Source organism: Erithacus rubecula (assembly GCF_903797595.1).
Source record: "Erithacus rubecula genome assembly, chromosome: 4".
Taxonomy (NCBI): domain Eukaryota; kingdom Metazoa; phylum Chordata; class Aves; order Passeriformes; family Muscicapidae; genus Erithacus; species Erithacus rubecula.
The window spans coordinates 10,662,274-10,689,068 of record NC_136686.1 but is presented as its reverse complement, the minus strand read 5'-3'; the positions used below and the strand labels follow the sequence as shown (position 1 = coordinate 10,689,068).

The window sequence follows — 26,795 nt, the reverse complement described above, 5'->3', positions numbered from 1 at the left end:
GGATTGATACCTTGAATATCAAGTGACAGTATGTATCCACTCAGTTCAATATGTAACTACTTAGAGCAGTCATTAAAGATTAGTTTGTCAGGAGTATTACCTGACTGTAACAAATTTGTTTGGGGAGATTTACAGGGTGATATCTGGTGGGGAACAGATCAGGGCAGGGTTGATACACTATTTTGAAATATGTGCTTGCCTCTGTGTATCCTTAAAGAGAATAAAGGAATTTCCTTTCCAGGGAAAAGGAAAAAGAAAAGAATAAAAGAAAAACCATAGCTTCCAGGAAATTCAGAGTAGGAAACTTTTAAATCTGTCAGCAGTGGTCATATTTGGATATTTCTCAAGCAATGCATGAAATAATATTCACTGAGCTATAGAATAGCAGTATCAGGTAAAGAACATCCAGTTTGGACCTTCCAAGCTTTCAGTGCCCTGTTCTCCTTTTCAAAGCACTGTTGCAAGAATTGAGTACTGTTTGGAAAGTGTTTTTCCATTCTCCATTTGCAGAGTATAGCATCACAGAAAGAAGGATTCAAAGAGCCCCCCAGATGTTATGTTGGCCACTCCTTTGCCTGGAGAGAGGATAAACTGTACTCGCTTCATTCCCAACAGATGCCTGTCTAACCTATTCATAAAACCTTCTAATGAGTGAGATCCCACAGTCTCCTGGGAAAATCCATGGCAATTCTTCACGCTATTAATCCTTAATTTTTTCTCCCCCCTGCCCAAGTAGCCAAAACCTCCCCACATCATTCATTTTACATGATGATCTGGAATGCAATTCTGTTTGCTTTTAGAAAACTGCGTGAGCCGCTTGGCTGCTAGGTGATTCAGTTCCTTTGGCAGTCTCACACTTCAATCCTGCACTAGGAAATTCTTGCCAGTTCTTTGTGATTTTCTTGTCTGTCTCATGATACTTGGTGGTTTTCCTGAAGCTACAGTTACTTATTGAGACACAGATCTTCACTTTTATTGCAGAAAAGGAAAAAAAAAAAAAAAAAAAAAAAAAAAAGAAATTAAGTGTTCCCCACTCAGGAAAATGATTGCAAAGACTTATTAAAAAAAAACCAAAAACACCAAAAACAAAAACAAAAAAACCCAAACAGAAACAAAGGATCTGGCAACGAATTTTTTCAAGCTTTCTGTATAATTTTTAAGGTTTTTTAAATGTTTGGACTGCAAAGAAATAGAGGTTTTGATCCACGTGTGCATGAAGGTGTGCTAATTTGCCTGAATCTGTGCAAGCATAGCAATCACCTCAGAGAATTGAATCCTAAACTTGATAATCTATAACTGCAAAAATATCTTTCTGCTGCTTTCAAAACCAGTATTAGAATTGATTACTACAATTGTCCTGTAGAGTAGTGGTTAATAAACTTTATAAGCCCATGATATTTGCAATCACAGCATCATACCAGTATCAAACCATAGTAAGGAATGTAGTGTTTGCCTTGAAGGAACTGAAGTGTTCAGAAAGTTGGGTAAACAGGGAACTGCATTCCTGGAAAAAGGAAAATACTGAGGTAAAATGTTTAGATGTGGCAGATCATTTTCAGAAGGAATATCAGAGGCATTTTCTTGGTTTGTCACATTTGTATAGTTATATGTGCGATATATATGTATGTAGATATATATACACAAAAATATCTGTTTCTTAATTTTCAGACTTCTTCACATAGATACTACTTTTTATGACCAACAAATGACCTCATATATATGTAAAAAATACTAAGTTATAAGGACCTATGTCTTAAAAAAATGTTTAGGATTTTATAGATTTGCATTAAAATGGATTTACTTGTTTGGAAGAGTTTTGCAAATTTCTTCAGAAAATAGCATTAAAGAAGGAATTGAGGGGAGAAAAATGGCAGCTGCCCTTATTTTATATATTAATACATACCAGATGTATCTTTTACAGAGTAGATTATGAGATGTGACTGAGTGAGTTTTAGTAACAGACCTGTAACTTTTCAAGTCAGTGAAACATTAAATGCTCAGTGTATTTTGTCTTGTAGATTGCTACAATGCTGAAAACAGGTTTTGAGGTTTTTTCTCCTCCTTGTGCCCCAAATCAGAATACATCTGGTGTTTGTTGTCTTTCTGTAAATGATGGCTGGACTTAGTGGTTTTGACCCTGGTTCATTTTGATTAAGCTTGTTAATATTTTATGGGTTTAGTATCTGTTTTACAACATTTCCATTACTGTGTATTTTATTAAGGTTCAAGTGGTTTGTATTTTTATGGTTGCATCTGGTCTGCATAAACTCTGCTTCAGTTTAAAAAGCTGCTTCTCTCAACACTGGGTACGGGGAATTTTGAAGTATAGTGGGATGCGTGTGTGTTAATCACATGTTGGCACCTACAAAACTCTTGCTCCTGGAGTAGGTCACAATAATCTTACTGCCTGAAATAGGGAAAAGGCTGTGTGTCCCTGTTCATTCCTTTGTGTTTGTTCATGCTTGCATGTGTATGTTTCACATTGCCATACCTTCAGTATTTTACCATGTTTGCCTTCAAAACAAGAGTAGTTTCTCTTGAAAGGTGGTTCAGAATGCTGTTGGGATAAGTTACATGATTCAAGGAAATTATTGGACTACTGTGTATTTTATTAAGTCTTTAAGAAGAAATCCTGTGTCAGAGTCAAGGACTCTTGAGCTGAAGTACCCATGAAGTCAATATGGTGTTGTTCTCTTGATAATCAAGTTACTAACTTGCTTTGGTGTTCAGCTGGCTACATGTCATATAAGCTTCTCCTGTGTCTATTGTTTGATTTATGTTTAAAAAGGGAAAAAAAAAAAAAAGGATGTTTTCTTATTTTAGTCCCGTAGATTATTATATTTCTGTAAAATAAAACAAGCAAACATCAAAGCAAATTTAAAAAGTACTGTATTTAATAACTAGTTTCTGAGACTATAAATGCACCAAAAATAATGTTTCCCAAGTCTTTCTTGATTTTATTGTCATACCCCTTTTCAAGTGTTTGTTCTGGAGCCCTGAGAATTTGATGGAGTCCTCACCTGACTTTCTTTAAAGGTGTTTGCTTTGTAAAGCATTTGCTGAAGGACTGAAATATTAATGCAGTAGGATGAGTTTGCAGGAGTGCACAGTCATTGAACACAATGAAACATTCAGCAAACCCTTTTTCAATTCTTTTCCCTGAAATCTGATCATATACCTGAGGATTCAGTCATGATTCTGCTGTGAGTTGGGATGTAGACTCCTCATGAACTGCTGTGTCTGAACTTTGCATCCTTTGCTTGGCTCTATCATGGCTCCTGTGCATCAATACCAGCTGTTCTGCTCCAGCATGTCAAAGAGATTATTGTGCATATCTTGTTCCTGCTAAAGCGCTCTTGAAAATTATGTCTTACTCTTGGTGTACCTCACAACTCCACTGTAATTCTAGGTTTTTATTTCATGTTTTTTTTCCTTCTGCTCCTCCAGCACTGATTGCCTGTCTGTACCATTAGTGCTGCTCACTTTCTCCTACAGGATGAATTTTAATGACTTGGGAGTATTACAGTATACCAGAGGTATATGAGAAGATACATGAACATATGTATTTTGTGTATACAAAGTTTTCACAAACTGTAAGATGGGTCTAAAACATATTCATTGGTGCTGATAAAGAAATTGGGCTAATAGGGCTGGCTCTCTGGTGGGTTTTACTTTCCACTTTATTTCTTTCCTCACAGCAGTCAGTGATTTAAAGACAGTCTGTCAGCAAAACTCTATCAGCCTCACAACTCAAAAAAAGGACAAAAATACAGATTAATTTCCTGGTGTCTGTCTGTGGTCTGTGGAGTTTTAGAGAACTGTTTCTCATGTGCTTAGCCAGAGCAGTGAGACTGTGAGGGGACTGCAAAAGTATTTTTGCAGCCCAAGGCACGGCAGTTCATTTATGTGCACCTGTGCTTTGAAAAAATAAGTTAATGTCTGCAAAGTTTCAGTCTTATTGCTACAGAACAGCCCTGCCAATGAAAAGGCAAAAAGAAAGCTAAATAAATACATGCTCCTTGAAGAGCTCTGTCAGTGTAATTCAGCCCCAGCTGGATGTACCTCCATTCCCCACCATTCTCTGGGCCCAGATGTCCAGCCAGTCTTTTACCCAGTGAACAGTGTGTGTCCCTGTCCAAGCCATGAGGAAAATGCTGTAGAAAAGTGTCAAAGGCTTTCCTAAAGTCCAGGCAAACACATCCACTGAGGGGGTCACTCTGTCCAGGAGACCAGGTGGGTCAAGAAGGACCTGCCTGTCACAAGCCCTGGCTGGCTGTGCTGATGCCCTGGCTGTCCAACATGTGCTCATGATGGCACTCAAGAGGATTTGCTCCATGACTTTTTTCCTAGCACCAAGGTCAGGCTGACAGGCCTGGAGTTTCCTGGATCCTCTTTCCAGCCCTTCTTACAGCAGTGTCACACTTGCCTTCACCTGGGACGTCACCAGGGAGCCAGCACACAGCTGGGAAATGATAGAAAGTGGCTGCATGAGCACTGCCACCAGCTCCCTCAATACCCTTGGGTGGATCCCATCCGGTCCCATGGACCTGTGTAGCACTGATCAAATATTCCCCTCTGGATTATTTGAGCTTCATTCTGCTCCCTGTCCCTGTTTTCCAGCTCAGGTCGCTGAGTGCCCAGAGAACAACTGGTCTTACTATTCTGAGGCAGAAAAGACATTTTCCTCATTCTTGTCACTATGACAAAAAAGGATGAAGATTCTCCTCGTCCCTCCTTTTGTTCCTAATGCGTTAATAGAAATAGTTTTTTGTTGTCTGTGGAAATAAGACATTAAGTTCTACCTGGGCTTTGGCCCTTCTAGTTTCCTCCCTTCATGACCTCACGACATCTTTGCGGTTCCTGAGCTGCCTCTCTCTTCTTGCAAAGGCCATACATTTTCTTCTTGCGCCCTGAGTTCCAGACAAAGCTCTCTGTTAACCAGGCTGGTCTTCACTGCTGGCTTGTCTTTGGGCACATGGGGACAGCTTGCTTTAGGATTTCTTCCATGAAAAGTGTCCACCCTTCCTGGACGCCTTTGTCTTTCAGGTCTGCCTACCCAGTAAAGCTGTTGGCCCACCTCCTAAGCTGGCCAAAATCTGCCCTTCAGCCATCTAAAATGGCAATTCTGCTAATCTCTTTCCTTCCTTCTCTGAGAATAACTCCAGGAATCTCCTGGACTGTTTCCCTTTGTGTTGAATTTCCAGCTTCTGGTAAGTTTAAGGTCTCTATGAGAGCAATGATAGTGAACGTGAGACTTCTTCTCCCAGAGAATGTTTTTATTCTAATGTTATAATATAATAGAATATTTCATCAAGCTCTTTCTCCTGGTTAGGTGTAGCAGACTCCCACCAGGATACCTGCCTTGTTGGCATTGGCTGACAAAACCATAAACACTCACCTCTGTCACTGCCATCAGTAAAGTCCAAACAATCCAAACTCCCAGTCACACAGGGCTACCCCACTGCCTCCCCTTCCTTGCCTGAACCCCATGAAGAGTTTGTAGCCTCCCATTGCAGTTCTCCTGGTGTGCCAGTCACCCCACCATGTCTCTGGGAGGGTAGTCATGTCAGTTTGTCTCCTGCACAGTGACTTCCAGCTCCTTCTGGTTGTTGCTCCTTGCTGTTTGTGTTGGTATAAATGCACTCCAGACAGGCTGTCCATCCCACCAGGTTTTTGGGGTGGAGAAACCCCTTGAAGTAGAATGTAGCATTAAAGTAAAATGTTAATTAAAAACTAGTTTGAGTAAAAATATTGCATACTAAGCTTGCTTTGAACTAAGTTACATTGCATTTTATTTATTATACTCTTAGGTCATGGGATAACATTCTATTGCCATTCTGAGTTTTATCAGGAAATGCAGAAAAACTTCATGCAGAAGTGGTTGCATATAAACTTCAAGGCACAGTGTTCTTTGACAAGAATGAATAACAGATTCAGAAACCTTTACTGGTGCTGGAGAACGGTTTTTCAGCTTCAAGGATCTGGAAAAAAAATTTGCAATGTAAAAAGAAAGACACAGCTATGAATTGCCATGTAGCCATGGACAGCATCTCGAGGCACAGTTTTTCCAGGTCAAGAAAAGTCATGTTGATCTCTAAGTGGGTTGAGCAGGACCCGGGAGTCGGAGTTCCTGCCAGAGCCGAGGTTCCTGCGGGAGCCGCGATTTTTGCGGGAGCCGGAGTTCCTGCGGGAGCGGGCGCTGCAGGGAAAGGCGCAGCCGGCAGGTGGCAGCACAGGGAAACAAGGCCCGCGGGCACGGCTGGACCGCGCCGAGGATCCGGGGGAATCTGAGGGGATCCGGGGGAATCTGAGGGGATCCGGGGGTGAGAGGGGGGGACCCAGGGCTGATCTAAGGGGTGGTTCAGGTGTGAAACAAGTGTGAGAGACCCAGGGGCTGATCCGGGTGCGAGTCAGGGGTAAGGCAGGTGTGATTCAGGGAGTGATGTAGGGATGAGCCAGGCTGTGAGACAGGGGTGGCACAGTGAGGGGAGGGATGGCCCGGAGCCTGCCTGTCCTGCCGATCCTGCCTTCTAGACACAGCCTCGGGCTCCAAAATCTTCACTGTGTTACTGTAAACACCGCCTTCTGTGGAGCTTTACAGAACGTTTATGTCTGAGTATATTTGCACTAGTGTTTGCAAAACTTGCAGTGTTCTGGTAATTGTATGGTATGAAGAACTGTGAATTCTGATGTCCTGCTGAAAGAAATCACTACAACAAATTGGAGAAATATTAATTGTAATTGGGGCTGTCAGTTTATATGTGATTCAGAAAAGAAGTGAAACCTTGCAGCTGGGTCTCCCTGTATAGATCTTTGCTAATATTTGGTCATCCAGAGTAAGAAATTGCAAATAACTTATATGCTGTGAACATATTTGGTGTTGCTTTTCCTTAGTGTTGTGTGCCATGGGAGGGTGTGTGTGTGTGTTCCCAGAAGAGGAGCAAGGAGGAATGACTTTAGGAGGTTTAATTTTCATCTTTATCTTAAAATCTGCTTTAGTACCATCTGCAGCTTAGGGAGCATCTGCAGCACTGTCCTTGTTCCACATACTTATGGTGTTGTTCTGCATACTTTAGGGTGTTCTCTCCCTCAAACTTTTGTTCTTATTGAAGAAGACACAGGATTGAAACCATGAGTGTGTGCCTTTTTATGGGGTGTACATATGCAGTTATTTATACTGCACTGGTGATTTATGCTGTTGCCAGACATGCAGTTTCACAGTTCCATTTAAAAATTGTGAACAGGATTTGAGGCATAGACAAAAAAATTACCAATGACCCATCAAGATGAAAAAGTTAAGGGAGAACATCATAGCTTCTATGATTTTGTTTTCTATTTTAATTTGTCTTTAATTTTATTTTTACATGGATATTTTAAAAAGAAGTAGTATGTGTTTGAAATTAAAAGAACTCTACCAGAGGTGAACCAAATACTCAGTAATTTATTTAAACCTTAGTCTGCATGTCTAGCCTTCTGCTACTTGGCTGGTGATTTTTCTGTATTGCTTTTTAAAAAAATGAAAAAAAGAAAACCAGTAGGAAACTGGTTTATATTATAATTACATTATATCTATACAACTATAGATATCTGTAGAGCTCTGTGAGTTTTTTATGGATATTTGATGATATTTGATTGGTGTGGCACAAGTTTATGCCCTGGTGAATTCTTGCTTACTGAGAGTTTAGTGTTAGAAGATTTTAGAAACGTAACCAATGTATTTGTGGGGTAAATGGATTGAGACAGGAGCCAAACCCCCTCTGTCTCACTTAACACACACTCAGCTTCTGTATGTATTAATTAACACTTGCATTGATTGTGCCAGTGTTATTCCAGAGATTTTTAAATGCATGGGATTCTTTTTGACAGGTTAAATCATATAGAAAATATTTTTTCACAACTTCATTAAGTTCTAAGGACATAGAATGAAGTTGCTTGATTTTAATTGATCTCCATTTAAAAATGTGTTTATTGAGTCGATTTTTAAAAGTGATTATCCTGTGCTTCAGACAGAGCCTATTGTTAAAGCACTTTTAAAAAGGAGTGTCCCTTGGTAATTAAAACCCTCCCCTGCAGCTGGGTGGCCGTGTTCTTGCTGTGGTGGCACAGGCAGGGCTTGGCCTTGCCCTCACACAGTACAGTCTCATCCTGCAGTGCATGGTGTGGGTGAGCAGCACAAATCTGTGCTCCTTGCAGGCCAGTGCTTTCATGGTGTTAATTTGAAATACCATATCTTAGTTTATTATCCATATGGAACTGGCACTCTTGAAATCTAGAAGCGAAGAAACCAGAAGTGGAAGTTGAGAAATTCCATTGACCCAGTTAACTGTAATTGCAGGGTTGGAACTGGGGCCAAGAAGTTTGAGTTCTGCATGTAACATTTCAGTGCACAGCCCCGTTTGAATGGCATTACCTCATCTCACATCCATTTGGGAAAAGAGTTCCAAATCCCACAACAGCTCTAAGTTATCCAAGGTCATTGTATGACCAGAATAGGGGGAATTCTTTTGACGTTTTTAGTTACAAGGGGATGCTTAGAACTCTGTTTGATGCAGCACTGCATCTGATACGGTTAGTTTGGTTGGGGTAAAATGTGTTTGTCAGACAATTCTTCTGCTTTGCCTTTCCCAAGTGTTCCATGTGTCAGCTGGAAGTGAGTGATCACAGTGTCAGGAAGAAGGAAAGTATAAATATTCTAAGGTGCTTTGTAAAATACTGGTTTTCTGTGAGCAAATGGCATCAATTGGAACAAATGACATACTGCTTCCAATGATGTAATCCAGAAAGTCTGAATTGCTTTTAATGCTTCCAACCCGAATAAATTCCTTTTCTCTTGAGTTCTGCCCAGTAATCAGCTTTAATATTGCAAGCAGCAGGCTTGATCTGTGCTTATTCCTCCATTTTGAAAATTTTATGACAGAAAAGGCAGGTGGAAAAAGACCTAAACACATTGTATGGCAATATTAGTATATCAGAAGTATCTAAAGGTAGGGACTTTTTTATAACATTGCCAAGTGAGCTGCAGCAGTGTTCTTTTTTGGGGGGCATGTTTTTATTATGCTGTAAATAGTGAAAAGAATAATAAGCTAAGTTATACAGTTGAAAAATTTAAGCTGGGAGTGAGTTTTGGGGTTTTTTAATCCATATCCATTTTTGTATATGTAGACATAAATGTCCATGCCATGAAATGAGGCAGTGAAATAATATATTGAGTAAAATACATATGAATATGCAGATGCAGATTTTTAGTATATGTAACAGGTGACAATGTGATTAGAAATAGAAAGATTTTTCAAGTGCTTGCTAAAGCACTAGCTTAATTTTCTGGGATATTTTTTAGATCTTGAAATAATTCTCATTGCAATTAAGAAAATGTCATAGTTGTGAGATCAGAATTTGGAAGGATTTTTGTTTCATTTAAGACTTTTCTGAAAATTATGTTACGTTCTGTTGATTATTTAATAAATTTCTCCCAGTCTCTGGCACAAGGTCCATGTCTTTTGAAATGAATCTGTCCAGCAAAGGCTTTGAATGTCTGTGTTGATTAACATATGTAATTTCTTGATACACACAATGGAGTATTGCTGAATTGTATCTGATTGTTTCTTGAAATTAACTATCCAGTTAATTATTGAAATTAACAATAAAATTTCCTATAAAGACTGCTGTTAACACTCCAAGGGCCTTTCTCCCACCTCAAGAGAATCAGGTAATTTCCACGTGCCCATCCTGAGTCCTGTGACCCCTCAGAATGCCACTGACTGCACTAGAATATTCTGTGAAGATAATATGTGATTACATATGACTGAAGGCAGCAGGATACAGCTGGCAAAGTATTTACTGATTCAGAGAGAATGTGTATTTTTTGAAACTTGAAAGCAGAAGCTACCATAAACTCTTCTGTTATTTAATCTGAATTAGGAGAGTTAGGTGGTTTTTTTCCTCCAATTGAACTGTGTCATTTTTAAGGGCTCAGTCTATTGTTTTATTACTGGGGTATTTTTGGGGGGGGGGGGATGTTTGTGGTTGTTTTTTTTTTTTTTTATTTCCTTTTTTTCGGGGTTTTTTTTAATGTAATAGTCTCTAGTAGCTTTTTCCAAAATTTGCTGTTATTTTTACAAGTGTTACTGTTTGTTGAAATACGAAAGCATTATGAAAAGTTTGAAGTAAACTTCCCATGTCACATATACATCTACTGTACATTCTCAATGGCTTCATTGTTCCTTAAGTGTGCTTAAGTTACTTTCTCATTATTTTTATCAAAACAAAATGAAGAACTAATATTGTTTATTTCTCCGTGTTTATCTTGAAGGCATTTGGTGGTAAAAATATGTAAGTAATAATACAAAAAATGCTTATAATTCTGCAGGTGTTATGAAATGTATTTCTGAAATTGGACCAGTAGATACTGCTTTTGGAAATACTTTCTTTTGGTGTATCTTATGAAGAAATTTATCTCAAACCTTTCTGTTTGCAGAGTATAGAAAAGCCTTCCAGTGCTCAACTTTTCAATATTTAGACAAGCTGACTAACGGAAAAAGGACTGATTGATTAGACACATCATATGATGCCATTTTAATTTCCAATACAATGCATTTTGTTGTACAAGAGATAAAGTGGTTTGCTCTAAGGCAAAATATAGGAAAGCTGTTATGTTCTTACAAGAAAAAAGAGCCTTGCCTTATATTCTAAAGAATACAAAGTGAGAATATAATCTTTGAAAATCAGTCCAGGGGAAAAATCATGGAATTGAATGCTTTAATCATATTTTTTCCTGAGCAGTTCCTTTTGCAGGAGCCAGGTGTCTCAATGCAGTGGTGTCACTCACTCCAGCTGTTGGTATCCTGAGAAGGGCAGGCACTGGGAACGTGCTGCCTGTTGTGCTGGCAAGGCCAGAGCTTGGTGAATCTCTGCTTTTTTTATGATTTTTTTTTTTTTTTTTTTTTACCTACCCATACATGTATGTCAAATCAGTTTGATAAGAGTTCACTATCTCGTTCCCTCTCAATTGGCATTTCTCCCTGACATTTCCTCTAACATTACAAATAGGAGTTTCACATAGCTGGCCCTACAGCAGAAAGGGGAGAAAGGGAAAAAAAATTACTGAAAAGTTTTATCCTCCCTTAGTGGAATATGGAATTTCCTGCATTGTTCTCTGGGTGTCTGGGATAGGCCAAAGTCCTATGTAGTTCACTAACACATTTTGCGTAAATATTTGTGACAGATTTTTAAAACCTCTCTTTCCCCCTTCCTCTCCCCCGCTCCCATTTCCTAGCTAGAAACAACCAGGGGCTTTGTATCAGGGCCAAAGCATTGCTCAGCTCCCTTTGGTTGCAAATCCCACTATATTATGCTTTTAAATGAAGAGTTTTTCAGCATAAAGCTTTACATTGGGTGTCTCTGCATAACTTGTTTTGCATGTTCTTAACTTGAATGTTTTTTCCCTTTTGATCTGTGTTTGATTAAATCAGTTGTGCAAATGGCTCTGCTGGTGTCAGCAGAACTACTGGTGTGGAGTGTAATTGCGGCCCAAATGGTGAACTCATGTGACCTTGGAGCTTGTAGCTCTAAACTATATAAAAATGGACACTCCTAAAACATGAATTATGCCCTTTAAGTGCCTGTGTGGCACTTGGTCTGTGACCCAGCCATTAGCTGTGCAGGGATGGACGGGAGGTGTGTCAGTAAAGCCTCTGGCTGCTTATTGGAATACCATCCTCTGCTCTGAGCTGCACATGACTCTCTCAAATACTCTGTGAGGAGGGGTTGGTTTCATCGTTGCGAACTTTTTTGTACACTCCTGCTTCGTAGGAGTAGAGGAAGCAGTACATGGAGGAAGTTGGCTGTAGTTAGTATCTTCTTGCTGTTAAGTCTCTGTGACTGAGGCAACTGGCAATCGCTGTTGACTATTAGAAAAAAAGGCTCTTAAAACTATATAGACAAGACAGTTTTCCGAAAACAAAGCATCCTTGAATTAAACTTAGACCATGTTGCACTTCTGAGTTCATGTTTTGAAGCAAAAGACCAGATTTAAGAGAAAAATTGAAGATCTTTCAAGGTATTTCTTCTCTTTATTGCTCCCTCAATTCTCTTCTTCCTCTCAAGAAATATTGATCTCCTACCTGTCTCTGCTGCTTTGTTTCAGAGTGACTCATATACTTCCCCAAAGCTAGTAGCCAGTTACCATGAGCATGAAGCTTTATTTTAACATAGTATTTGGAATTCAGTGTTACCTAATTTTTAACTGGGGTTCTTCTCCTCCCTGTCAGTCTCCTAAGAGGTGCTGCAGAAAAATGCCTCATTGCTAAGTAATCGATGCACACAAAGGCAATTGGCATTTGGATACAACTGAGAAGCCCTTACTTGTGTGAAGCTGCTGTAATGTGTCACGTTAATTTGTCACATAAAGTGATGATGTATTTGTAATGTGGTGGAATCAAGCTTATTTGATCTGTAGGTGGTATTTTGGTTTTATATTCCTGCATAGAAAGAAATTTAGGCTTTAAAAGTAGTCTGTGGCACTAGCAGGTTTGTGCTCTTGCTAAACCTCCAGTCATCTGTTCTTATTTGCCGCTGTGGTGTCTCTATTTCGGGTCCTTTGCAGTTCCATAACAGGCAGGCAAAGCAGATGACCAGGTTCTCTTCCTGGCATTGTTGCTACCTGGTTGGGGAAATATCAAGTCAGTTCTCTGTTATTCCTTTTCATCTTCCTTGTAAAGGGCATAATGACAATGACTTCTTCTACTGTCTGTAAGTGAAATACCTGTAGGTAAACATTTCTTCCATAAGAAGATTTCTTCCATAAAGAATTTGTACCCTTGAAAACAAAATATTTCAAAACACCAAAAATAAACTCTGTAAAACCCTGTTTTAAGCATGTGTGTCTGGTCATCTGGCAGCCTGTGTCATTTGCCAGCCAAATATGATTTTGGGTGATGAGCCCCAGTGTCCGACACAGAAATGTTTTGCCTGGATCTGTTCAGTCTACAGATGTTTGCACTGCCCTTCTGCCTCAGTGTCTCCAGTCTGGATGTAATCAGTGATCTCATTTGCACTCCAAGTCTCCAGAGAAGCGATAAACGGTACATTGCGTCCTCATCCATCTGTGTCCTCAGTGATGTAATCGAATTATTGGTCCAGTGCAGTTCAGTCCCACTGCTTGACTTGCATGGCATCAGTGTCAGGGCTGAGTACACTTCATTGCCACTGCCACGCTGGTGTACCCCCACGGAAATGTTTTGCAATGTGTTCTGCATAGGTCAGCTGTGTCACAGACCGAGCTGCTCTGTTTTCCTTCAGTTCCTGTAACATTCATGGTTCTGTTTCCTGGGCCATCTGATCTCTCTGAGCAGTACTGACGATGGGATTTTGACATGCCAGAGTGTAGCTCTTGGTGGCTGGAGTCTTGAGTAACCAGTAACTTCCATAACTAATGACTTGGGCAGCTAGTAAATGCAAAGTTCCTGAAAGGCTGATCCGTTTCCCTGAAACATCTTTTCAGTGTCTGAATAGTCAGTATTGACATCAGCCAACAGCCTGATGGATTTTTGAGACAAAATTCTGCAGTGCAAACAGTACACCTGTTGCTTCATAGTCCCGATCTATGAAGGTGATGTTTCATAGCCTTTCCCTTGTACCATGTGGGAGAATGAAATGCTATAGCAGATCCATAACAGTGAAACCTAGTACTGTTTAATGCTTTTATGGAGTTAAAGGGTGGGAGATCATTCAGACAGTGAACTGCTCAAAACTCACCTGAGCCCTGTTTGCCCTGTTCAGGATTTATCTTAAGATCACAGGTATTTCAGTGTCAACTATCTGATGGTGTTGTGAAACAGCTAATAGATAATTAAGAACAAAATGTGGTCCTTCATTATACCATCCCCTCTGCTGCCCTACCTGATAAGGATTTCTGACGGAGATATGCTGTTCTAGAAACACTCTCCAGCTTGGGAGCAGATGCATTATATCTGCAGAATGATAGTTACTGCAGACATTGTGGCCAATGAGGCAGGCATGGTACAATCATGGGGAAATGTCCCTGTGGTCTTGACCTTCTTTGCTCACCCCCTGAAATAGTTATTTCAGTCTGCAAATGGAGAAGGCTGGAACAGACAGGAGTGTACTGGAAAATGCAGTTAGACAGTGTCTGTTGAGTGTTTGTTTCAGACAAATATCAGTGTAAAAGGACACTGGAAGGAACATTCTGGGAGGGATCAGTATTCTGTATCTCTAGATCTTGGTAGATCTCAGAAAGGTGGCCATGGGCTGTGGGCTGGCAGAATTGACAGGCAAAAGCATAAATACTAAGTTCACCCTTCCTTTGCTTAAGTGGATCATGCCTGTGATTCCTAAATGTGAATCAGAAACCTTGCCAAAATTTGGGAGTGTCTGAATGCACTATGTAACAGCATAATACCTTATACATTATACCATAAAATACCTTCAGTAGTAACATTGCAAAATATAATTTACTTTCTTATGGGTTCATGCAAATTGCAAAGACCAGCTGGGCGTGGAACACTTTGAAGCTGTGCTGCATTCCCCACACCCATAAGACAGGTTTAGTAAAACTCCAGGCTGGGTAAAGTTCCAAGGCAGCAGCAGTTAACACCCTCTGTCCTAATCTCTTGTTATAATCTGATATGGGGAGACAACTCTCAGCTCACTTGACTTGACTGATTCATGTTGACATGGAAGATCCATAATGTTCTAATGAAAAAGAAACTACAGAACTGGCACACTGACTTCTCTGATCAGAAGAAACAGAACAGAGAAAATTTCCATTCAGATAATACCCTAAATTACCCACTTGACAAAAAGTATGGAGAACAAAAGATGCTGATATTGGTAGCTCCCACTCCTCCCTTGGAGAAAAACTTTTTATTTTTAACACATGCAACAGTTAATTAACTATTTTAAAAGTGCCTTTAAAAATATTAAACTGTTAAGTTTTGTGTGTTGGGAGGGAATGTTGTGGATTTTTAGTGGAGGGAAGTTGGTGAAATTTTGCCTTTGGAAAGATTACCAATGCTTTCTCTTTATAGAAGAATAACAGAAATTATAGTTGTATCCAACGCTGAGTAAAAGCTTGCCAAGGGCAGGAATAGCCATTTTAGGATGGGAACATTCATGTGACACAACATACCTTCTGCTTTATGGCATAGCCCTGGTGCAGAAATATGTAAAGAGATATAAAGGTTTTATCAGCAGTGGTTTGGAATAACCTGTGTGACTGCCTATCGTTTTATCATTTGTGGATAATACAGAAAGCCTGTCCTCCTGCCAGGAAAACTTGCAGGGCACCACACAATGTCTTTTCTTCCCTGTGCCTCATTTCTGGAAAAGTTGTATTTAATATATATATATTAAAAATATATATACTGAAATTCAGCTAGATAACCTGAGAGGGTGAATCTCTGATGAGTACGGTTGGTTTTCCTCCAAATACAGCAATCTGTGAAAATCTGATTAAGCCAAAAGTTCCTCACTTTTCTAGGGAAATAGCCTCTTCTTTCAAAAACAGAAGGTATTTTAGAGGTTTTTCTGTGCCTCCCCCTCCCCCCATCATCCTCACCTTCTGTGTAAGGGCACAGAACCACATGAGAAGTGTGGGTGGGGAAGGTAAGGAACTGTGTGGAGAATATGTCCACGTGCATATGTCAGCAAGCTTTCAAATTCTAGTGAGGGTGAGGCATGTTTTCATTTAAATATGCATAGGGGGTGGCGTGGAATTGAGTTAGATTAGGTAGAAAGTAGTGTACTTCCTACCCGGCCTGAGATACCTAAGCTAGAACTCAGAATTTTACAGCAATTTTAATTTAATTTTTTTTTTTTATTTTTAATTTTGCTTCTAAATGAAGTGAGTTAATCCAGTCCTTGTCTGTCTCAGACAGTAAACTGCTTTGTGTTCTATTAGTATGGATTAAATACAAACTAATGCCATTAAATACATCAGAGCAGAGCAGAGGACAAAAATTAACTGTAATTTTTAGGGGGTTTTCTCAGTCTTCCTGACTTGCCTGAGTTTTACTGTCTTCTTACATGTAAATTTGTCATTGTCTGTACTACAAAATACTGGTGGGACAAAGCTCAGCAGCTGTAGGTTTGAAAATGTGCGAAGCAGTTTTAGGTTTGGTGAATTTCTATAATATAGAAATATTTCTATACTGGCAGGTTTTCAGTATGTCCTTGTACAAAGTTGTGATCCAGAAGGCAAACCAGGCTTTTCTGGCATGCTTCTACAACTTCTTGAACAGAAAGGGTATTGCTTGACTTTGTTCTTTGAATCTTGCATTGGCTACAAGCGAGTGACACCAGGATTCCAGGAGCACAGTGTAGGACCCAGAGAATGTCTTCTCAAAGGTTTTCCAGTGACTGCACAGGATTCCTGTGCTTATTTCAAACTCACAGCAAGGATATTGTAAATATATAGGACATGCAATATTAATACATATTACTTTTCTATCTTTGAGGAGAAAGAACTTAATGTATTTGCCAAAACCTCTTGTCATTGTTTTCAGAAAGCTGGAGTGGAGTAGTATAGTAGAAACATATAAATATCATATCATAAGCATATTTATATCACATATAAATGCAATATATAAATATATATATCACTTGCAGGTGCTCTGAGACTGGGGTGCACCATGTCTGTGCCCTGCCCCTGCAGTACCACCCTGCAGGGATGTGCAGCAGCTGTTGGAAATGCCCCTCAGCCTGGAGAAGCTGGGACAGACCCCAATGAGTGCAGCATCTGGCTGAAGTCCAGGGAGGGTTTTATGCTGCATGAAACACACTGGCTCCAAGAGGAACAGAGTGCTCTGTATTATCCAGCATATGAGGTTTCTAGGTAGAAAGCTGTGACCACTCCTTGGGGACTCTCTGAGAAGGAAAGCAGTCCAGTGTTATTACCTGAGGCCAAGCACAGCATTTCCCCTGAAGTGATTTTTGTAATAGTTTTTAATTGTGCTGGTCAATATTCTTGGTAAAATCCACATTTAAAGAGAATTAAAGACGAGAACAGTTATCAGTGACTCCAGGCCACAAAAGTTACAGAGTTATTTTAAGTACTGCAATGAATAGGATTTGTAGTACTGAAGGATTTTGGAATTGCAGTGAAACTCCTCAGAAATATGAACAACCCGAAAGGTATATAAAGGTCAATGAGAGTCTTCTGTCTCATGTTGTTCTTTGTGTGTTCCTCTGAACACTGCACCACAAGTTTTACAGGATACATACTCAGAACTTTGTCTTCCCACTTCTCTTGTTGCATCTATCAGTGTTCTTCCTCTGTAGCATCAATTATTGTTCCATTTGTTGGCCATATCCTCTTCTCTTTTATTCTTCTTCAGTGCTAGGTGATCATATGTTTGAAGAATTGTTTTTCTCATTACAGACCTCAAGGTTGTTGACTCTATTTTTTTCTCTTAACTGGATTTTTTTTCAAGAAGCTTCTTCACATTTTCTTCACATGAAGTGCCTTTTTCAGGAGGTTTTCCATTGTCTTCTGTGGAAACAGTACTGCTGTTTGCCTTTGCTTAAAGTGAAATTCTTGAGGTGGTAAATTCCTGAAACTTTATGTACTAACATTGGCTCTTGAACATTGTCCATGTAGATTGAGGTGACACAGGGAGGGACAAGTGCTTGTGTTTGTTTGTGATCAGTCTACATCCCATTTCTGTTGTGACTAGAGAACTTTGGTTCTTAGCATAATAATTTAATTGTAGGTAATGTCTTGATATTCTGGAAGTCCATAGAAATAATAGCCATTTCTGTAGCTGACAGTTTGGAATTAAAATCTCTAGGGAAGAACAATTCAGCTAAATGAGGAAAAGAAACATTTATTTTTAAAGAATAGTATCAAACCCACAAAGCCTACATATGCAGTTTGAGTAAAGCTGGTATGTAAGACTTCAGTGAGTTTTAACTCTGTGATAAGTCTAATGAGCCTGCTTTCTTCAGCTGGGGGTCTTAGGAATAAAACTGTTGGATTTCTTCAAGGACCAATTTTACATTTAATTTAGTTTGTAGCCAAATTAATTTATGTCTGAGAGGAAAAAAATAACTTTACATATGACCTTCCTGTTCTAAGAGGGAAATTTCTTTTGGCCACAGTCAGTATTTTAAATTCCTGAACTGTAAAAAAAACTTTAGAAGAAGAAGGGAAAAAAAAAAACCCAAAAAAACCCCCAACAAACCTTTAAAAGGAAATAAAGCATGTAGAAATAATAACAACCATACTTTATAATCTTGACTCTTCCTGCTCTGACTGAACATGAATGCCCAATACATATGTTATTCCTGAGAGATGCTTCTTACCCTGATTAATAAAAATCCCCATAATGTGCATTCACAGGCTGATTAGATAACTGCATATTCTCCCTTGTGCTTAGCAAGCTTCTGCAAGGCCATGCCAAGCAAATGTTTCCTTCACAAAAGTTAATCCCCAAGCCCCACTGGGAGAGCCCCACCGTGCCCTCATGTGTGGCGTGGCAAAATTGTGAGTGGCACCCCATTAGCACCCATCTTCAACTGGATATGCAGGTGTAAGGATGCCTCCTCAGTCTTCTCCCCATAGGCTAAAGATGCCCAAGTCCCTGATTTCTCTTCCTTGACCATGTTTTGTGAGGAGCTCATCATTCCATTCACCTCCTGCATTCTCTGCTTAACTCCATCCGTCCTGTGAGTGTGATCAGGCTCAGCATTCCGGCTGAGTTTCACCAGCCTGGACAAAAGAACCGTCCTGCTTTGGTGAGGACAAAGTCAGCTCAAGTTGGTGCTTTAAGAAACAGAGCAGCAGCTCTCAGTGTGGTTACTTAATTGCATCCATGTTCTATGTGATGAATAACATTTCCCACTTACAGAGAAAAATTAGTAGACAAATGCCCTTCTTCCTCCCAAGCTGGGAGCAGGGGAGGGCGTATGAAGATGTTGTATCTGTAAAAACAGATGTGTTATTTAAATGTTGCAAGCTAAACAAGGAATAATTAAGGTTAACGTGCTGCCATTTGAGTTCTTAAAACCACATATAAGAATAATGTCTTAGACAGAAGGATCTGATTTAAGTTCAGTTGTTACTTGCTAAACTTCCCTGACTGAATGGAAAATAATTTGGTTGGTTGTTCTTTGAGGTGGCAGGTTTAAATATCAATCTCTTCTGTGCCATTTGGGTCTTGCTTTCAGTGCAATTCCTTCAAAATACAGAATCTTGACTGTCTAAATACTGAAGACTTCTACTAGAATTTTGTTTAAACCATCTGAAACTTTGGCACCTTGGCTGCCTTTTGTCGAAGAATCTCATAAGTTTTAAGTCTTAATGCTAAATTTTCTTCCTGGAAGTTAGAGTTTTTTAATGTCCACAGTGGCTCTATAAAGTGAACTCCTTGTGGATGCAGTGCACTTGTAAATGCTAAAACTAGAGTTCCTTGAGCTGCTTTTCATTGGGCCAAAAATGGACTGATGACTATGACAAGTAAAGCTAAAAACTGATACTGATCTGTCAATCTTTGAGGCATCCCCTCTTTTTCAAAGGAGTTTATGAAAGCTGATTTTACATTTTCCCCTCTGTTTAGCATAGGAGGAGATCAAATATGACAAGTGTGTGGGCCATTTTTTGTTTTCAGTTCTACTTCATTCATGAAATGTAAATAGATATTTTTATTACAATACAGTAAAATAGTTTATTCCAATACAGTAGTATGGAAAAAATTAAAAATATACATGGGGAAAATCCACCACCAGAGACAGCTTACAAAAGGTTCTAAAAAGTGAGAAATGTTTAAAAATAAAAATACAAAATAAAGTTGCAAATATATATATATAGATATATATATATATAGATATATAGATATATATATATGCGTTAGTTGTGTGATAATTGATGCATTTTGTCAAACAGCTTTAGATGTTCACAATTTTGCAGAAGTAGAAAAAACCTCCCACAAGCTGTAGTAAAAAAGTTAATATTTGTAATTGTGCATTTGATTTCCAGATTGCAAAGACCCTTAAATACCCACATTTTCAATTTATTTCCCTGGCAAAATTTTAATCTATTTTACACTGACTCTTTGCTGTATAACAAAGACCAAATTAAGTATCGGATGGGGCTTGGAGCAGCCTGATCTAGTGGAAGTTTTTGTTGCCCATGGCAGGGCACATGAGCTTTAAGTTCCCTTCCAACCCAAAGTATTCTGTTATTCTAGGAAATACTGATAATATTGGTGTACACTTGTATAGCCAGTGTCTATATTCATGTGGTGGATACATAGTTCTCCATTTTCACTAGAAATACCTGTATATTGTGTTTGCTATTCTCTCTGTAAAAGATGAGCTTGAAAACATAAACCTAATAAAACTAATTTTTATAGGTGTAGTAGTATACTCCTGCTGTATATCTGCTGAGACAGAAATTCTGAGAGCTGTGAACTCAGGTGCATTTATTTGGAACCATGTGCCATGTAATAAAAGCAAAGGGTTTTAGCCCATCTGGTCATGCTCTGATGGACAAAGGAACCTGAAGATCCTTCTCACTTTTTTCTTTTCATGGATGGGGAAAAAGCAAGGTAAGTGGGGAATTTCTGGCCTCAACCTTGAAGAGGTGCAAGAGGATGTTCTATCCACAAGGTCAAAGGAGAAAAAAACACATGTCACTGTTGTTCCAAGTGGGTTTATAGAGCTGTGCAAATTTGCTGGGAAAAAATGCATGATGTGCTGAAGATTTGAGACTTCCTAGCAGTTTGTGTTCTGTCTTGAATTAGGTCCTTGAAAGTGAGATTGCATGGCATTGCTATTCCAAGGCAGTGGTGCTGTGTTTGGTATGGCACTGGGCTGCATTTGTGATCAAAATAAGCTCAAGTTCTGTCTCTTGAATTGTTTGAATATCAGTGTGTAAGAAGGAACTTCTGAAGATTTTTGGCAGGATGAGAAAAGAAAGTAGGATCTATCCATAAAGAGCTTGTTGGTCAGGTATTCAGGCACTGGAAGTCTTTCTGGAGAATGGGACTGAAGGGAGACTTTCACCTAGGACTCCTGCTTCCTAAGGAAGTGTCCAAATATCAGCCTGTGGAAATGCAGATCGATGAGCATGAAAGTAACCAATGAGTGATAAAGTATGCAAACTATAGCATTAACAGAATCTCATGGTCATGGATTCACTTGCTGGAACTGGTTTGCTTTTTAAGGCAAACTTCTGCTTTTAATAGTTGTTATTTCTGGCTTTCCAACTGGCTCTTTTTTTGGTAACTGTAATCTTACTATGTGCATATTCCCTTCTCTCCTCATCTCCTGTGTTGTGCCAGGGGCCAGAGCATTTTTCTAATGGAACAATCATGCATTTGCCTTGATATCACACTGGTATCCTTGAACCCTGTTTTCTGTCAGGCAAAGAGAAAGGGATATTACTTAGTCTTTCAGGATAAGAGCCAGAGCTGAAATACCTGCCAAATAAGCCAGTCAACTGAAATGCTTCCTTCCTTTGTACTGCCCAAGAAGACAGAAATAAAAAGGAAGTGGAAATGGGAAATAGAAGATTGGCAGTAGCCTTCAGTAGCTCATAAGGACTGTTTTTGCCCTTAGAATTGTTTGTAGGTGAAGAGCAGAAGCTGTTCTCTTTTAATTAATACTGGCTTTGGCGGTGGAAATGGTCAAGGAGAAAGAGAACGAGGACAGAAAATTAGGGGGATTTAAGACTGCAGAAGAGCATGATGATAGTATGTAAAATGACCATCACATCTGGAGAATCTTGGTACGCTTTTCAATATAAGTCTGAATGTGTATCATCTAATTAAATATTCATCAAAGTTTTCATCAGAACTAATTTACTCATGTCTGTCTCCCGCCCAAATTAAGACAATGAAACCAAACAGCTAATTGAAAGTCTTCTATAACTGAAGTGCTTAAAAACATTCCACATGTAGTTTTTTCATCCAAAAAATACAACAAAGAAATACTTTGCTAGAGTAACTTTATGTCAGCTAATCTCATGTGACAACAAAAGCTGTTATTACTGCAAGGTTGCTGTGAAGGAGAGGTTATGGCTGCAGTAGACAAGACATCAGCATTGCATGGGGGCTGCTGGGTAGACAGAAGCCCTATTTATATGGCAGGCAGAGGATGGGAGAAAACAAAAGCATTCAGGGATTCCAATGGCAAAATAGATCACCAAAGCAGTAAATAGCTAAACTGTCTAACTCCTGAACAATTACAGTGATTCAGTAAGCTTGGAAGCTTTTGGTTTTGCTTTGCAGGAAGCAGAAGTCAGTAGAGGATGAACAAACTTTGAGTCAAGAGGAAGAAATTGAGCAAGAAGTTTTTGTCTGTGTTCCTGAAAATAGTTTGGGAGGTTCCTTCCCTGATGACTAATATCAAAATGATCTGCTTACAAATCTGAGAATAAAAAGTATGCCAGACTTAAAAGAGAAATAAAAAAAAACATGTGTGCCTATTATGCCAGGGTTTTTATTTGAGTGTAAAATTTCATTTCAGTGCCCCTTGTACCGTTCGACAAGGAGCAAGGGATAGCAGGAAGCTGAATAAGATTTAAACTATGAGTCTGAAAAAAAAATGCAAAAAATTTAGTCTCTTAAATCTTGACTTTACCTTACTCTATGTGATAGCTTGTCTGGGTATCGATCCTGGTTTTCAAGAGTGCAGAGTGGAGTCTCACACATTGATTAAATGTGTATGTGTATGTATCAAGATAATAAAAACCACAAAACAATGGAGCATTTCTGCACAAAGATTTAATTTCTCCCTCTTTTTGAATATTAAACTTGGTAAGTCAGATGAGCTTTGTAACTACATTGTCTTCTGCTCCTTTCACACCTTGGCCTTTCTTCCAGAGGCAAGTACTGCAGTATTCTAGATGCTTTAACATATGGGCTGATAGTCACAGTTTGAAGTTTGCTTTCAGAGCAGTGGCATTTCTGTTAAAATGTAATTGCTCTATTGCCTGTACTCTGTTCCCCGAGAAGGATTTTTCCTTCCCAGACTGGTGAAGGTTTCAAGGTTGTTTCTTTCATTTCCATTATTATTCTTCAGCAGGAACTTGTATGAGAATCAAATCCTTTGTACTAGGAATAAGAAAAGTGTTGCATTGCTGTTAGCTGGTAATTGTTCTGGTCTTCACTTTCAAACAATTTCTAATTTGCTGAATCATTCTGACTTCAATTTTTTTCAGTAATTGTTGAAGTGACATCAAAATGGTTTGGTCAAGCCTCGTGTGGTGTTGAGAAACACTGGTCTCTCAGTTTCCAACTGACCGCATTTGCTTTGGTCTAGAAGGGATTCTAAGACCTTGTCCATAAAAGAGTGTTTGTCAAAATTGCTATTCCAGGGTAATTACATGACAAAGAGAAACAAATAGGTTAATTCTCTGGGGGTTTGATCTCACGTTAATGGGGGGTTTTTGTTCAGTGTAGCTTAGTTAATTTAGTTGATATAAGCTAAACACAATAAACGTAGTTTTAACCTCAGCAAAACTATTTGGGCAGGCATTTGCAGAAATTTTGCTGAAATTGTTCCAAAGACACCTTAAATGATTGGTACAACCAAGAGCATAGACAAGTCTGCTTTCATCCTAGTCCCTAGGAACAGAAAGGCAAATTGCTCACTGACATTGACAGGAGCTGGATTGGGCTTTACATGTTTATTTACTGTGAATACTTGGGAAAACATTTTTGTTATGCTTCTGTCACTAAAATCTAATATTTAAGTACATGGATTGAAAAAACCCATCATATGTAATTATTTAAAGCTCTCTGATTTTTCCATGTGCTAATACTCATTTTCTGTGAAATAATATTTAGATTGTAGTGTAGCAGTGAAAAATGTGCACACATAAAGAAGTGAAGATGTGGGGACACGCTGTCTCCAGCATCTAAGAGTTAGATCTGATGTCCATGTTACTTTGTCTGCTTTCCTATGCTTCCTGTAAATATCTGCTATATTTACAGCCTTGAACTGCCATTAAATTTCTTGTTGAAGAAATGACACCCTTCTTAGGCGAACCACTTGCATCTTCTGTCCCTTTCAATAGCAGGAACCTGTTGGAATTAGAGACTGAAAATTACAGAAGTGTTTCTATCATGTAATTAAATAATTTAATGACAACCCCTCAAATAAGTTTCATTATGAGTCAAGCAATAATGATCATTTGAACACATTTAATCATTTGGCTTTTGGTAAGCCACCATGAATGGCAGATCTAGTGTTACTCATGTTTTAAATTCTTTAAGAGCAGAACTGAAGTTGCAGTTCTGTGCATTAAATTTGGTACTAAATTATTTAGGTTTGGCATTTTCTTTGTGTGTGTGTGTTTCTTTCTTTTTTTTTCTTTTCTTTTTTTTTTTTTTTTTTTTTTTTTTTGGTTGTTGTTTGAGTTTTTTTGTGTTGTTTTTTTATTTTCCTTTTGGAAAGACAAGGATAAAACTCCACCTGTTTTTATCCCTTCGAAAGGGCCAAAAAGAAAAAAAAAATCTCAACTAGTATGGATATTTTATTTTGCATAGGCAAAATGTCACTGTATTCCAAAGAGAGCAGTGAGAACCATGGTAAACCCTCTCTCTCCCCATTGGATTAGGGAGTCTTGTGACTCTGTAGCTGCTGAAGGCAGTGGTTACCTGTGATTCCTTCCAGGGCTGCATGACTCTGATCCCTGGTTGTGGCAATACTACTGCCACATAAATTGTAACCCAAAAACTTCTGCCACAGTCTGTCTGTGATTATTTTCTTTCCTGGGTAAAAATTCTGGTCAGATTATTCATGGGCATTAGAACTTCCCATTCTAAAATCAGTATGGGTATGTAGCATTTTGCTTCAGTCATGGTCCTAAGGAAACTTTTGTACCACTTGGTAGCCTTAGAAATCCGCAATTGTAGTCAGCAGTCTGGTTATTCAGTGCAGTCCCTGTACCACTTCAGTTTGTGACTATTTCTCCTTTTAGTAAAATATCAGCTCAAGAGCTGAGGCTATTCCTTTTTCTGCAACCCCAGCTGCTGTTCTGAAGAAAGGTAGTAACTACAAGGCTGTTTCTCTACCATACAGGAGAATACCAATTCTTTCCAAGGTGTTTTAATAGTGTGAAGAATGGCTAAACAGGGCATCCTGGGAACTGTGTGTTTAGTTCATTCCTTTCCCTATGTCTATCTGTTTTTCTTTCTCTGAAAGACTTACAGATTGTCTTCCTTACAGGTCAGAAAAGAGTTCAATGTGAGAACCACTGCATGTGCTTTCAGCACTGCACTCACCATAAAAATTCCCAGCTTGCTGTTTGTGGCTGATGTGCCCAGAAGGACACAGTTCATTTTTTCACAGCCTTACTGTTGAAATTCTGGTAAGTCTTTGAACTTTCAACTTTGGGAAGTTTTTTATTGTTTTAGAACAAGCAGGTGTGACTCACAATGCTTTAGGATCCAAAGTGCTGATTACAAAGAGATTTATTTTTATATGCTCACCTGTTCTTTGATACTCAGCCATCACATCTGGACAGACTCGGGTAGATACTTTACACAGAGATGGGTAGGAGGCTCTTCTTTCCTGCCTCACTGATCAGCAGTATCCATTAGGCTTTTCTTGAAGGTGATAGATGTCCTAATTTCTCATCAACCACTCATTCAAATCACTTTTTTAATGCAGACAGGAGAACGCACGTTTACAGTATCAGGTGGCCTTAGGTTTGTCTCAGTTTTTTGGAGGTGGCACAGGTGACTTCACTGAAGTTCTGTGTTGCTTCAGTAACCTGTCTTACCTTTGCACTATCCTCATGGCTGTGGAGAGAGATGGTATCTGCCCTGAACAAGGCACTTGTATGTCCCTGTAAGCCCTTCACCTTCTGAATAAGTAAAACAAGCTCTGTTTTCACCTAAGAAAACTCACGGGGTATTTTGTGCATCTCAGAACATTTACCTCAGGCAAGAACAGAGTAGCAGCCATGCCCAAGTAGTCATTTTCTCTTGAAATCAGGTGTACATGCACATACTGTCTACTGAATTGCTTTGAGATTCCCTAAAACAAAAAACTTTGCTTTTCCTTTTTTCACTTCTTCTCTGAGATTGTATGGAGACTGTAACCTGTATTGGGACTTGACAGAGGCTGTATATGATTTTCTGAGGGGTTTGTTTGCATTCTGTTGGTTGGCTGAAACTGAACTCCTTCACTGCTGATTCTCCACATCAGCCTTCTCTCTTCTGCTGAGGATCCAGGCACCAACATCCAAATGTATCTGGAAAACAATGCTTTTATTTATCCTAGTGAACTAAGTGGGGCCATGATTCGGGCGACCGAGACAATGGATCCCCCATCCCATGTCTTTAAATTTTAAGTGTGCACTCTAGCATAATTTGACTCCATGCAATCTGTCTCCTAAACCACACTTGAGAATATTTATTCTGCCAAAGTTCAAGCTTGTGGGGTTTAAGACCATCTGTCCTGTATGTAGGAACTTACTGAAACTCTTTTGCTCACTGTTTTGCCAAGTTCAGATCTGAAGCACACCTTTGTTTTCCTCACCCAGCTGCCCCTGTTGGCACAGACCTGAGCCTGCTTTCAATGAATTTTAAAACCAGTGGAAGATGGTGTCAGGAAGGGACTATTCCTCCCACCTCTGGTAACTTACGCCAGTCCAAGTTCTGCCTAGCTGCTAATTGCAAAACTTACATTTAAGAAAAAAAAAATCAGTACTGTTTAAATATTTGGATTTAGCCCTATTTATCTTTTGAATAACATAAGAAAGGATTTAGAAGTTTAGAAAATGCTGCATCTTTGAAACATGCCTAGCAGGTGTCCTGATAGGGATAGTC

The 26,795-nt window shown here is 39.1% G+C and overlaps 1 long non-coding RNA gene across 1 annotated transcript in view; it reads left to right on the top strand.

The window, feature by feature from the left end:
* Window positions 1–25,324, top strand: part of LOC306801738 — a 72,184-nt gene extending 46,860 nt beyond the window's left edge. The window contains exon 3 of the long non-coding RNA XR_013774179.1: window positions 25,194–25,324. This is a non-coding gene — a long non-coding RNA (uncharacterized lncRNA). The remainder of the gene's footprint in view (window positions 1–25,193) is intronic.
* The last annotated feature ends 1,471 nt before the right edge of the window (window positions 25,325–26,795 follow it).